The following is an 11,206-nucleotide window of genomic DNA, read 5'->3' on the forward strand; positions in this document are numbered from 1 at the left end:
TGTGGATTTGTTTCTCCATGCATAACGAATTACTGATAAAAATCTCCCGTTCCTCTGTTAATTGGGTATGCATACGGTGGTTTGATTAATATGGCTTGTGTTCTGAATGTTAATTCAGGTGTACAGAACATTAGGCAAAAAGTATGGGGTGAAGTACTCGAGGGATGAGATCTTGATGAGGACCTCGAGGCCTCGGAGAGCCCCTCCGAACAAGACGCGCACGGGAGCTCTGCCTTGATGGAGAAAACAGCGGAGTTGGTGCAGTGGCGAATGTGGGCGGGGTCGGCGGTGGAGGGAGACTTGCTGGTCGGAGCAGCAGGAGCAAGAAGTTTGAGGCGGTTCAGGTTTGTCTCTATCTCCCCCCCCCCCTCTCTTTCGCCCCTTGTCTCATGGATGAGGTCGCTGGTGCATGCAAGGAGTGGGTCGAACACGAATCGTAGCAAGAGCAAGGAGCTGGACGTGGTTCATGGTTTCCCTTTGGTTCCTCTCTCTCTAGATCTCTAGACGTGGGTCTTTTTGTCCATATACTGAACCATGAAGTTGTAAGTTCATGTTCTTTATATTTGTACAGATATTTAACTGCATTAGTGAATGTTCTGGGTCTGATACAGCAGCTAAGCTTAGGTGATTCCTCATGTTCTATGTGGATCGCATAGAAAATAGAAATCCTACTTTCTGAAAATAGACTGAATCATGTATATATTTGCAGGGCAAGACAAGAACATTAGTTGGATCCAGAGTATTGAGATTGCAGAGGACTCAACAAAGGATCTGCACTTATTCTATAAATTCAGTATTAGGTTAGTGCCTCTGTTTAGTGATTATATAGAACTACCTTTTGAACTTGGTTAACCTGAATGCATATAAGAATCGAGGACCTTTACAGTGGATGCATGATGATGATCATCCACCGAGCAGCACATCATCTTGGAAAAGCAGATGCGAATTTCTGCTAGGTTTGCTTCTCCGGTTGTCCCTCCCATCAACTCTCTCAGCTCCCAAACCATTAACCCCGTCCTGGTTGTTCCTATATTTTCTTTTTGTTTTGTTTTTTCCAATGCACTTTTCTTGGCATGTTTTAGTGTGTTCCTTCCTACGGCCAGCTCGACCATTTGCTCCGCAGGGAGTTTTTTAGCTCAGAATGAGCAAATAATTTCTGAATGGTAAAGTTTCTTTGTAGCTCGTCCTACCCGGTACCCCTTATCTGTGCCGTTGGTCACCACATGGAGATGTGTGCTAGTGCCAGCATCAGCAGCAGCCACAGAGTGATTAGTCTGAAAAAGGCAGGGCTACGTGAACAGTGGCAGTGGCGAGATTCCTTTGTAGCTTGCGTGCCCAGCAGCGCTGTCCTCGTCATGTCATTCCCTGGTCTCGGGGCCCACCCGCACAGCCACCCCAGGTCTCCTATTCACATTATTTCTGCCAGCTGTCATCATTTCCAGCCCTTGTCCCCATCTTCAGCCCTTCCAGGCATGAAGAACAGGAGGATGCGACAAGGTGAGATTCCTGCGCGAAGAAAGAGAAAGGGGTGATGTGAGAGAAAAGAAAAGGAAGAGAGAGAAGGGGTATGTGCGACAGCGGGAGAGAGAAGAGGAGCAGAGAGAGGGGTGCTGCAAGAAGAAAGATAAGTGTAGTGCGTGAGAGTAAAGGAGAAGAGAAAGAAAAATAGGGAGAAGAGAGAAAGGGGGAGTGTTGTGAGAAGAAATATAAGTGATGTGCGTGAGAGAAAAAAAGAGAAGAGAGAGAGCTGCCAGTATGCCTTGTCACTATTAACATTGGCTTCTCCACTGGAACATGTATGCATGCTTCTGTTGTGGGAGAGAGTGCCTGTGGAGAGAGACAGAGCGTGAGCGAGGTGCATGCACATCAGACAAAGCAAGGAGGGCGCTTGTGTGTAGTTATGTCAGAGAACTGTGTCGTGCTTGGATGCATGTGAGAAAGGGTGAAGAGAGAAAGAGCGCACTCTGTGCATGCATGTGACAAAGGCCTGCGGCCGGCAGAATGGTAAAGTTTCTTTGTGATGTACTGGTGTTTTGATCGATTGTATCTTCACCTATCTGGATTACTTAGCTCGAGCTATTTACAGAATCTTATACTTTAATAAGTACAACATTATCAATTTTGGAGTAGCAGAGTAGTCATGTATAGGTATATAAAGTTTGTCATGATCAGATTCCTATATGTTATGTAGGTTCGGCATATCCTAAATAGTAGAACATAAAATCAGTGCCATGAAATATTAATTTGAGAAAAATTTAATTTACCATTTCTTTCATATGAACTTAAGGAGAAGGCGCTTATTTCACCGGCTAAGGTTTCTGTTGGTTACTTCTTTTCGTCCTTCGGTTCATCGAAAAATGAAGAGGATCATGCCTTTCTGTTGGAATTGCTTTTCTGGTTTAAGCAATCATTCAGGTTATTGAAACACTCTCATGCCTCTTTTGTTCAGTCATTACTAATGCTGAGTGTCGTGTGTCTGATATGGTTTCATGAGAGTAATTACCAGTAGTGAGAGGGTTCAGATTAGGGATTACGAATATGAAGTAGATGCCTTATATATAGATGCCTAATGATTCAAAAGCTAATACTTATCTCTAATCATCCTTACATGCAAGGGGGGCACATTTCCGGAGGGCGGCGGTGTTGAAGGGACCCGCTGGCACTGGCCAAGATCCCGATCGATGTTCTCGCCTGGTCGCTGGAGCCAGATCGCGCGTCGGCTTGGGGACACCTCGGGGATGTCCACAACAGTGCGGGATGGGGACCGAGCGTCGGGGCATGTCGCGGGTTCCGGTTGAGGGCTTGATCATATAACTGAATTATTATTGCTTGCTTTCTGACATTGTGACATTGAACACTGGAGCTGAATTGACTCTCTTCACAAGATTCACTTTGATACAGCCATTTTCTTAATGACAGTCTTCATGTGAAGGTTTCAAAGTACTACATATAGGAGGAGGCAGGAGTGGCTGCAATCTTGCTACGAAATGACACTTAAGGAGCTTCTTTACCTAACATGGCCAAGAAGTCCGCAAATTCCAGTGAGCGTAGAGTATAGCCAGTTGGATACATATCTGCAGAGTGCATGTAGTGTGTGTGTCAGATATACAGTGGGAAAACACCACAATGCAAGTGTCAGATCCTGTTCTTGATGCAATTTTGCGACTTTATTCTGGACTGTTAAGCAATTGGTTGATGTTAAGCTGAAACTCGGATCAGTCTTGTCGCTCTTCTGTACCTATATGCCTAGATTATTTGCTAATGGTATATGAACTATATCTTCCTGTATAGGATGATCAATTGCCAGGAATAGAAAGACTATGGTTTTGATTTTTATCATGTTTTTGTGATTAGCTTCCTGGTAGACTAGACTTCCAGTTATCTGCTAGACTAAATAATTTCTAGCTATTTTTTAACTATTGATTAGTACACACAGATGAATTATGTTGGTCTTAAAATGCAACACATTTCTTGGATTCCTTGACTGTATGCATACTTGTGTTATATGGATGCGCTCACGATATATGCTAGATGGTGTCTTCCTTTTTATAGCTTGATTAGATGCAACTGTAGACGTTTAATTATAACTAGACATTGTGGCAAGCTCCGCTGCACCTGGCGAAAGAACTGTAGTTTGTGGGAGACTTCAGGTGGCCTGGTCCTTACAGCCTCGTTGGTGGCCTGATTTTCTGTGTGGCTGGTAGCTTGTCTATTTTTTCATGGGACGGTCAAAATGAGTTGTATGCTGCTAGCTCTGGACGGGAAAATACATGGATGAACCCAAGTACATCTACACCCACTTCGAAAGAAACCTTTTTAAGTTTAAAAAAACTGAAAATTGTTGCACATGTACAACTTCACATTCTATGTGTGTGCCAAAAGTTTCGAAGGATTTTTTTTCGTGTGCAAAAAAGACAAAAAATTGTCTCATGGAACACTATTTTCAACCATTGAAATTTGTCTTTTTTGTGGAGGCAAAATAAAATGATGTATTTCTACAAAAGTTTGTGTCGCGCACATATTTTTGCAGAGATGTAGATGATAATTTTTTTGGAATTATTTATAACATTTAAAAATGCATTTAACATGCATTTCTACGACCGATATATGCATATATACCTAACAGGCGGTGGTGGATCGACATGAATAGGGGCAGGGGGTTCAGGGCAGAGAGCGTGGTGGTTGGCGGGATACTCCTCCTTGGCGGTCCATGGGGAAATATGGCGTGAAGGAGATAGGGTGTCATGGGGAAGATGATATGGGCATCGTGTGGTTTTAAACGAGAGGGTTCTAGCGAGCAATGTCCCGCTACAGCGGGATACCGAGCAAGAAGAGGATGGTCCACTAAAAAAGAGAAGGGCCCATCGTGGGATGGTTTTTTTTTTTGTGTTGGGCCAGTGTGTTGAATATAACATGGCGGACCACCATATTCCTCGCACACATATGGTCTGGATTTGGGGTAGGATGGACTGTCCAGACGGTTGAATTTTGAGAAGCCCGCTAGGCAACCGTTTCATGTCCGAACATGGTCGGGCGTACAAGAGAGAAATGAGCGTCGGACTTGGAGACGACCCTAATCATTTGTTCAATTCATTTATATATATCATAGCCCGTAGCAACGCACGGGCACTCTGCTAGTCGATCTAGGAGGCGAAACGAGCCACAACACGAGTTGCACATAGTTGACGATGACCTGGTCATCCGTCCATCCAACGGTAGATCGTTGTTGTCCGTCCGAGCTGCTGCTATGTATTGTATAATGCGCAGTGAGTAAGCCTATATGCCTATATCTGACCGGACGCTTTTAGACCTTCAACATTAACCTTCAATTTGGACTGGACCGGAAAATCCTCAGGCCGGTCCCAAGTTAAGGGCGATTTGGGAAAGTTCGGGCATCCACCATGTTGGTCTTCGACAACACGGTCCCACCCAAAATACTAGAGGCACCGCACGGCCATGGCTCAATTGGAGGTGGAGCACACGGATGCCGACGTCAATGGATCGCTCCTCGCAGACCTTGAACTCGTCTATGTGAAGCGGGCATTCTATCTGTCTGCGGAGTGTCCGCATGGTGGACCATGAGTGCGGTCAGCTCCACATCAACGACACGCGGCATGCTTAGCTCCTGAAGAAGCCCGAGGAGGAGGACAAGAGGGAAAAAGGAGCAGTATGATGACAATGCCAAAAAGTCACACGTCGGCGGCTCCGATGGGTTTGTGCCAGTGGCCAACGACGACAAGGCCGGCAGCTCCGCTACGGGTGTGATCGACCGCGCCTCCCATGGGGAGGAGTACGATTTAGAGTAGTTTTTACCTGTTTTAGAGATCTTGTACATATACATAAAAAAATCTAATACTCCCTCCGTTCCAAAATAAGTGTCTCAACTTTGTATTAGCTCAAAATATAAATTTGTACTAAGCTCAAGACACTTATTTTGGGACGGAGGAAGTATGAATCAACATTGCATAACTCAGTCCGCCTTGTTTAAATGGTAGTGTTGGATGGCTGGTCCTTGCAAATAAACCATGTAAACATGCAAAATAAACATCTACGATACATCATAGGTCAATTAAAACTACACTACACTACTCGTTCTCGTCGGTGATGTCTACAATCTCCGTGCCAGGCTCCGAATACATGGGCAGCAGACGCAACTCCGACTCCTGTGGCTCCTCTGCCTCCGCTTCCTCCTCCGCATTCGGCTCGTCGAAAAGGGTGTCCATCTTCGCCTGTTCTTTCGAGTGAAGCATTGGTTGGCTTCAACGCAAGTCTCATCCTAGATGGACTCTAGAATGGTCTGCTGCTCCGCCATCTCCGTTGCTTGGGCGACTTCGAACTCCGCCATGGCATCCTCCACCGCAAAGACGGCAACCGGCGCCAACTCTGCCACATCCTCCTACTTCGAATTCACCACCTCCATGGCCACCGGTTGCTGCTCCTCCTCCTTCGGCTCCGACAAGTCCGGAGGTAAGCCGGCTGCGATGCAGGCAGTGCGTCTCGCCTGGATCTCCTCCAGCATCTGGAAGCACCGCTCTAGCGTTAGCGTAGCATAAATGGTCTTCTGCCAGGCCATGGCGGAGAAGAACGGCGAGGGAACAGGGAGGCGGAGAGTGAGAGGTGTGAATGGGCTCGGGTTGGTGGCGCGGAGAGGGGAGGAGTGGATGTGGCTAGGATTGGGGACGCGTCCAGTTTAAATAGCAGGACTTTGGCCCTCGAGCGGTGTCATGCGGCATTCACACCTCACAGGAGGGGATGCCCATTGGACCGTCGGGTTTTTGAGTGTTTTCCTATGCCCCAACGTCGGTCTCACACGACGAACGCACAGGGTCACGCCGGACCACTATCTGCCCTTGATGCTTGTCAAATTGGGCGTTTGAGGCCCATTTGAGGTGTCCGTTTAGGTTGTCTTTTTTGACCGGTTAGTGACCGGACAGTCTACCGGGCTGTTTGAGACGAGGCTGCTCTAAGTTTTTCAATCATACTCCCTTTATTTTTTTTTAGTTTGCATATAAGATTTGGTCAAAGTCAAACTTTATAGAATTTTACTAGGCAGCAATCAAACCTGGCGGCTCCGATACGGCCGAGGGGTGAGCTGATCGAGAGCTTGTGTTTGTAACTTTGTATTCAATGCCGACAGAAAAATAGATAGATGACGCATGGGCGTCCATGGAATACAGTTACCTCGTCACTATTTATATAGCCAAGAAAAATGCACGGCGTCCATGGAATACAGTTACCTCGTTACTATCTATAGCCAAGAAACAATTTATTCAAAGTGATTATCTCCCATTTAATTAGCGGTAGCTAGCAAAGTGTTACCCACACATTTGTAATCTATATTTTTTCCACATAATTGCATGTCTGAATTTGAGTCAAACTTCTCTTATTGTCTCCGTGCCCTAGTAAAAAAAATGTGTATACCTTTTTCCCCCAAAGTGAACACCCCAATCTGACACACATCGCAACATCTGGTGTACCGTTAAGTGTTACTCACACAATCGTAATCAATAGTTTCACCTAGTCGAGCTAGTCGGGTTGGCCTTTTTTTAACAAACTTCAATCTAGGTTCTTATCGCTAAAAAAATTAGTCTACATTACGAATCGGATATCTTGTTAGTCTTCCTCATTGGGAAGTTACATAGGCAATGTGCTAATATGTACAGACTTAGTAGGGTCACTGAGATGTGTACGTCACACATACTTTCCAAATATGCGAATAATTGCTCATGTATGTAATACAGTTTCTGGCAAAAAATTCACATAATTTTAGCTATTATTATATCAAGTCTGATTTGTAATTTCTTCAAATTATAGACTAGGTTCCACGGCTTGATCTTTGTTGGAAATAACCGACAAGAGTTTTGTAGAGGGAATTTTGTAACCTGCTTCATGTTTTATGTTTTATATTATCTATTTTCCATAGAGAAGTCCACTTAAAACCCTCAGCTATTCGGTTTCTCCAGGAATGAAGCCTCAACTCTAAAACCGGCTAAGAATCAACGCCGGACTCTGAAAAAAAAATCTGGCCCTGATTTTGGGGAGCATGTCGGATTATGATCCGTTGACCATACCTGACTCGGCGACGTCATGGAGGCCCACCCGTAGACGCCACCCCATCCACTCAGGGCACCGTGCAGGTGTTTGAAAAATGTACGTACAAATATCATCGACTTCAAAGCTCAAACATATCGTGTTGATCAGATTTCACATCACGAAAAAAATAAACAATACACTTTAAAGAGTGCCAGAGTATATATTTACAAATTTACGACATACACAATCTTGATTGATTGCTTTCTGTTTGCATCAGGCTAACCTTCCTTCCACAAAAGGGATCTTCCTAGACGACTAACCCTTTTTTTTTTTTTGCGAACTAGACAACTAACCTCTCCCGTTCTCAAATACATTCCGTGCCAATTCATTTGCTACTGCACCATTGTCGTGCGGGAGGCGGCGGGCTCGAGCTTGTATTTATATCGCCGTGCAGTATCGGGTGTGAGCTTGGCCTGGGCCACTGTCGTTTTTACCTGCCCGCTTGGGGTTTGGACCCACGGTTGCAAGATGTGACATCCCAAGAGGACTGCTGGGCTCGAGACGAAGACGAAGGAGCTCGCCATGCTGTGTGAGTAGAACGGAGCTACCAGAAGGCAGGGTGTTATTATTTCTCTAAAAAGAATGAAGACCGAGTTGGGCGATTAGAATGCCAAGCTCGCTAGGGTGCGGCACGGTTGCCACGGTGCTCTCCGGACGCGGCGTGTGTACAGCAAGGTAGGGAGTAGGTACTACCCAACGACTGGCCTGCGGTTCAGTGTGCTGCGAGGCTTGGGCTAATCGTTCCTGAAATGGGTCGGCCTGTTTGCCGTATTTTTTTCCTATCGTTTTTTTCCTTTTTAAAATTTTCCTTTTCCTTTTCTTTTCTGTTTCCTTTTCTCGTTTCTCTTCTTGACTTTTTTTTTGCGATTTTTCTTTTCAAATTGGTGGAAAAAAAATCTTCAAAAAATATTCATCAATGTAAACAAATGTTCATCAACGTAAACACATGTTCAATAATTCATAAAATGTTCATCAAATTCATTTTTATTGTATTTAAAAAAGGTTCATCAAAATTCAAAAAAGTCATCAAATTAAAAAATGTTCATCAAGTTCAAAATTTGTTCATCAATGTAAAAAACTATTCATCCAATTCAAAATGTGTTCATCATTTTTTCAAAAAAAAATGTTCTTGAATACAAATTTTGTTCATCTAGTTCAAAAATATCCATTGAATTAGAAATTTGTTCTTCAAATACAAGAAACATTCAACATTATGAAAAAAAATCTTATAACATTTTCATCATTTTTTTAATTCAAAAAATGTCATGTTCTTTTGAAATCATGAACATTTTAAATTTCAAAAACTGTTTTTAACAATTCACAATTTTTAAAATTTTAATTTTTTTATAATCATGAATTATTTTACATAGAATGAAACAAAAACAGAAAATAAAAAATGAAAACTGGAAAACAAAAAAGAAACAGAGGGTGTCCAACCCCGCAAATGGGTCGGCCCAAACTGGCGCACCAAGGAAAGGGAGGGTGCGCGTTGGCATGACCCATAGCGCGGACCATGCCGTATAGGAGGTGGTGAAGAAGACGAAGGAGCTTGCCATGCTGTGCAAGTAGAACGGAGCTACTGAAGACCGGGTTGTTTCTAAATAGAAGAAAGAAAGAAAATTGAAGACCGAGTTGCCAAGCTTGCCAGGGTGCGGCATGGCGGCCCCGGCACTCTGGCGGACGCGGCGTGTGTACGGCAAGGTAGGGAGATGGAAGGACGGGCCTGCGGCTCAGTGTGCGGCGAGGCTTGGGTCGTTTGCATTCGCCAGAATAGAGGCATGTCGTTCCTCGAAAACAATCGTGTCTACTGGCAAGTGGCAACGACACACCATGCACGTGTTTCCTAATCGTTGGGTATGTGCTGGACGGGTAATAGTTACGAATTATCTTATATTAGGATTACATGTCTGGAATTTTTATAATGAAAAATAAAAATTACACAATTACATATATGGTTGACTATTAATAAAAATTACACGAGTATGTATATAAAATTACATGAGTACATATATTGCTGATTATTAAATGAAGGGGCTCTGCTTGTAGCAGTCGAGGTTGCCTCCGTAGCCGATACCAAATATGTTGCAGTAGCGTTTATAGAACCCAATTCGGTCAGCAACACGATTATCATGCCCGTGCCCGCACTCAATCCCGCCATTCACAATGTTGGTGATCACGCCAAATCCGGGCACCCGCCCCGCGGCCTTGTCTGTCGCCGATGGTTTCCATTGTCCCGTGATCACTGCATGGCTCGAGGGCTTGGGCGGCTGCGCCGTCATCCAAAACTAGATGACAGTTTTGAATGACACGGTCGGGTTTGTGGCCACCAAGTTTGGGTTGCCCAATAGGTCGGCCCGGATGGCCCGGCCTGCTTGCCCGTAGTTGTAGTTGTGAGATAGCTGGATGGGCCCACGGCCATAATAGCTCTTTCCGAGCGCACAGGGCCACTGCGTGCTTGGGGTGCAGTAGTTGGAGGTGGGGTTCTGCTCCTGCTTGAAACAGTAGCCCCATGCGTAGGGCCCGTTCGGGGCTGTGGGCCACTCGCCAGTTGTCTCATGGGAGGTTTGTGCTAGGAAGGCAGCCACCTCGCGCTTCTGGGTGGCGGTGTCGCCTGTGGTACCAAAGCCAGGAAAGGCAGTGACAGCTGCAATGAAGGCGTCACAGGTATAGAAGCCCCTTGCGTGGCATCCCGGGTCATTGCGGTGGAGTAACATTTGGTTGAAGAGGGAGCGGGAGATAACGGAGGACACGCCGCCAACAGTGGGATTGGGGCTGACGGGCGTGGCACCGCCGCCGCAGCCAGAGAACTGGCTCTGGCAGCCGTCACCGCAGTATTCCGGGGTGGAGCCGCACCAGCCATAGCGGCTGCAACAGAGGCAGTTGGGGCAGGTCGCCCCGCCAGCCTGGGAGCCGCACTGCGCAGCGCGCACGGTGCCGATGACCATGGCCGCCATGGCTAGCATGGCCACCATCTTGAGCCCTCTCATCGTATGATAACGTGGCAACGCAGCACAACTCAGAATTGTTTTTAGGTAAAGCACAGTTGGTCGCTGGCTGGTGCAACTATAGCGTTACACTTAGACCTGTAGTTCTCTGTGTGCCAGAAGTGGTGGGGAGTGCATGCCCATATATATGTTTTGCGCTGCAAGAACTAGGTAGCAGATTTGTCTCCTCCTCACTGCCTTCCTTCTTGGCGGCTTAGTTCCGCGTACGGCAACAAACAGCTAGCCATGTCTGGTGACTTGATCGAGAGTGTTTGCTTGTGTGCATGCATGTGGAATTTACGTGGATATATAGTCTACAGATGACGCAGGGCACCTTCAACTTCAAGGACGGACTTCCATGGAATACAATCCTCCTGTTTGCTTTTAAAATTCATCGTCCTTTTTCCGTTGAGAGAGCCGAGGATCAATCGATCAGTTGGCTAGCTGCGCACGAATTTGTGCTGCTCACCCGCATTAGAGCAAGTCTAGAAGAGCAGGTATATTGGCCTGAACTCCGTAATAACAGCCTGCATAAAGTTTGTTCCTCTAAATGTAGGTTTAGCATATTCGCTATTCCACTCTCCATCGGCATTATATTATTTAGACGGCTTTACAAAATTCACCCCATG

General features: G+C 45.6%; 1 pseudogene; it reads right to left on the reverse strand.

Moving 5' to 3' along the window:
* Positions 1 to 9,614: 9,614 nt before the first annotated feature.
* LOC119340824 lies at positions 9,615 to 10,580 on the reverse strand (annotated as a pseudogene).
* Between the last annotated feature and the right edge of the window lie 626 nt (positions 10,581 to 11,206).

This window comes from Triticum dicoccoides, chromosome 7B (assembly GCF_002162155.2).
Source record: "Triticum dicoccoides isolate Atlit2015 ecotype Zavitan chromosome 7B, WEW_v2.0, whole genome shotgun sequence".
NCBI lineage: Eukaryota > Viridiplantae > Streptophyta > Magnoliopsida > Poales > Poaceae > Triticum > Triticum dicoccoides.